Here is a 3,758-nt window from a genome sequence, read left to right on the forward strand (position 1 = left end):
TCTCACAGCCCTTGCCCTCTGAGTGTGGCCACCAGAAACACCCACCTGCGTGCGGTAATGCCGCTCTCTAATAGCATCAAACAACGCGGTGTCATCCCAAGTATATGTAGCGTACTCCATACCATAAAGAACCGACGCATGAAACTCCCTCACTGTTGGCCAGTCATAGTATACTGCATCAAACATCAGGTCTGCTAAGTGAGCCAATTTACTGTCAACTTTCCCAGAGAGACGATGAGACTCAATCACGGCTTTCACGTAACCGTGTACGAACATTGGCAACGACAACTCATCATACGTCACGCCTCCCCCCTTCCCGTAGCCGGGGAAATATTGTGCACGTTGCTGTGGCCATTCAATTGTAACACGTGCTGTACTTGAATCATTGATGGTGAGGTGTCTACCGCTCTTACCTGAACGTCGCTTTGACTGTGACTTTGACCGGGACTTCGACCGCGACTTTGACCGGGACTTCGACGGACTGGAAACCGAGCTTGTGTCGGAGCTGGAGTAGACGAAGTCCTTCGACGCGCGTTCAGAAACAGACTTCTCTCTCGGTTTCCTGGCACTGCCGCGCGACTTCGACGGACACAACGGCGGGCTTGTGTCGGAGCTGGAGTAGACGAAGTCCTTCGACGCACGCTTAGAAACAGACTTCTTTCTGTTTCTCGGTTTCCTGGCGCTGCTGCGCGACTTCGACGGGCTGGAGGACGGGCTTGTGTCCGCACTGGAGCCGACGCAATCCCTCGACGTGTGTTTATAAACCGCCTTCTTTCTCGGTTTCCTGACGCTACTGCGCGACTTCGATGGACTTGAAGACGAGCTCGTGCCGGAACAGGAGTCGACGAAGTCCTTCAATGCGCGTTTAGAACCAGTCTTCTCTCTCGGTTTCCTGGTACTGCTTCGCGACTTTCTGTTGCCAGACTTCTCCCCGTGATCTTGATGGCGGCGCTGGCCATGGCTGCGTGTGTAATCCGATCTCCTGTGAACGCTGCCGTCTGAACCCGAGGAAGAAGCACGCTTGCCTGGAAACACAGTCTTTCTCGAAACTCTGGGCGGAGAATGTAGCATTCCCTCGAGCATCTTATCCACCTCCCCAGCCAACTCCTTGTCAGCCCGCAGATCACGGACTTCGCGATGGCGGGAACCGGGCGGCCTGGTCAAGGACGGCTCTCTAGGCTTGGTCGAACGTTGTGGCGTCTCACGAAGGGGAGGTTCACTCTTGGCGCGATCCCCGTCTCTGGCGACTGTGTGGTCAGCGGTTGGAGGGTTACCGAGCGGTAGGGACCGTGAATGCTGAATCTGAGTTGCTTCCGAGTCATCAGAAATGCTTTCAGACCAACTCTCTCTCACGAAGTCTGCCACCTTGCTTCTCTGGCGCAGCTTGCGGAGAGACTCCTGCATGTGGAGGCCATTCTTCACGTGTGAATAGAATTCCTCGTCCGACGACCGCTCAAGAAAACAATTCCCGGGTCCACACGGACCCATGTGTCCCTTGACAGGTCTTCGGCATACTGAACATCGCCTACGTGGCTTCTTGAAGCCCCCATGCTGCTCCATGAGGAGAAAACGATGATTTTTTGAAGAGCAAACAAAAACGTGGCTGTGGGAGCCAAAATAAAAATTAAGAGGCCGTCACGTGAGGTTGGGTCACGTGGGGTAGGGCCAGAACAAATCAATTTCGTGTATCTAATTACAAAAAATGATCCTAAAGGAGACATTGTTTCCATATTATAGAAACACCGCTAGTTTCTGTATTGTTGTTGAAATGTTGTCGACCGGCCGGCAGCGTGCCTTGTCCGGCGTTACAGTTGACGCTTTTTACTTAGCCCGTCGGGTGCACTTGACACTGCTTACTTAGCTACTGTTCCCAATCTGCAAAATATAAAACTTCAAGGAAAGTTGTAGCCTATGGCTGTTTGTTTAGCCTTCAGGCTCATTTGAGCCGTCACTTCCAGAGTTTTAGCCTGAATAACCTGCAAACAGCGGAAAGTCCGAAAGACCTTCCGAACGGAAGTGGTTAATTATCGATGTTTATCTCTAAATCGGCACGCCCCTGCATAGAAGTGAACTATATATGGCCAAATTATGATCATAATGTCGATTACTTATAACGAATATCAACATGTAGTTTCGCACTGAGTAAGTGCCAGGCTAGTACACGTAGTACGGTGTAAAAGGGGGAGGGGTGTCATAGTTTAACGGTTGCATGATTCAGGGCCAAGGATGGCAAGTTGCAATAGTACGTGCTATGTGGAACACAATCGATGAGAAACAAAATCTTACTTATCAAATGGCGTTAACAAAGGTGTGTGTGGAAAGCACCTAGTGCTAAAAAGCTGCTCGCGTTCTAGTTAATATACCCAAATGTTTTATCTGGTTTGAGAAAAATATTAGGCCTTTCCAGTACCTATGGTGTGTTTTCCTATGTTTCTTTGTCGTTTCTGTGAATGGAGGCCTTTCTACGCCGCTCAACGGTCCCATGGAAGATTAATGCATTGTTGACAATGGTTGTAACCTTTAACCCAGAGTCAACACATAACACACCTGATCGACCAAATAAAGTGCCCTCTTTCGAAATCGTAGTGCTGTGCAGCACCTTAGATGCACAACACTAGAACTCATTGTCCACACGTGAACACATTGCGCCGTTGGCACATCCAACAACAGGTACAGAGCAAAGACTGATTTTATGGTGATTTTACATTCATGGACGCATGACACCGTTTTGCAAGCTTTAGAATATGATCATATTCATCCCTAAGCAAAATAGTCATCTTGTTGATACATATTTCAGCTCATTTTTCCATCTTGCACCCGTAGGTGTCAGGAACGCAAGGAACATCCTCTGCGTTCGTTGGATGATTGTGCGAGGTGATGTGTAACGTGGTCACAAGTGCACGGTGTGGAGCTGCTGGATCTTAAAGTGATACCGTCACTGTTTTTACACCACACACAAAAAATGTGCCTTGTGGAGATTGCCTTTCTTTCTTCATCACGTATCCCATTGCCACGGAGTAGATCGGACTGATGTAACCGAAAGAAAAATAGAATCAGCTTTACGTTAATATTCCTGAACAAGTAATCTTACCAGGGGATCTTTGAATATCATCAAAGGAAGTTTGTAGTTTGCCGAATATCGACGGTTTTCTGAGAACAAACAAGGATGGCAAGAGGACGGAATGAAGAGACAGAAAGACATGAAAGACATTTAGAGGGCCATAAGTCGCACCAACAGGATGATAAATCAAGTGGAAGAGAGTCCCTTAAGGGTTGCCCAGTTGGACCAGCAAATGAAGAGAGAAACAACATGAACAGTGATGAAAGAGACGGTTTGATAGCGAAACATCGTCGGAACAACCAAGTAGGTGGCACATTAGACAGAAATCTATCGCACAATGAGCTTGGAAAGACAGCAAGGATGAACCATTCGCTTAAAGAAGCAGGGGCAGGCCCTCATACAACAGACGAGAATGATTGCCCTATCAAACGTCAATCTCTGAAAGGAGCTTGGAATTTTGATTCATCAGGAAGTACTGCATGTGGGGCGCAGCATGCCCACGGGCACCCCGAGTTTGCTAATGACAACGTGGACGGGGTCAGTAGTGATCAACCATCAAGACATCAAGAAACAACAAGGATTCCGCCAAGTTCAAACCAATATCAGACAAGGAATTTGAGAACAGAAAGAGATCGACTTAACACTTAATATTTGACTGGCCAAGAGATGCACCCGTGTCCCCAGAACGATCTTGCGA

General features: G+C 48.2%; 1 protein-coding gene across 1 annotated transcript in view; it reads left to right on the forward strand.

Annotated features, from left to right (window-relative positions):
- Nucleotides 1-3,758, forward strand: part of LOC109484839 (E3 ubiquitin-protein ligase rnf213-alpha-like) — a 48,570-nt gene that overhangs the window by 40,961 nt on the left and 3,851 nt on the right. The window lies entirely within an intron of this gene.

Source organism: Branchiostoma belcheri, unplaced genomic scaffold (genome assembly GCF_001625305.1).
Source record: "Branchiostoma belcheri isolate BF01 breed outbred unplaced genomic scaffold, Haploidv18h27 scaffold70, whole genome shotgun sequence".
Taxonomy (NCBI): Eukaryota; Metazoa; Chordata; class Leptocardii; order Amphioxiformes; family Branchiostomatidae; genus Branchiostoma; species Branchiostoma belcheri.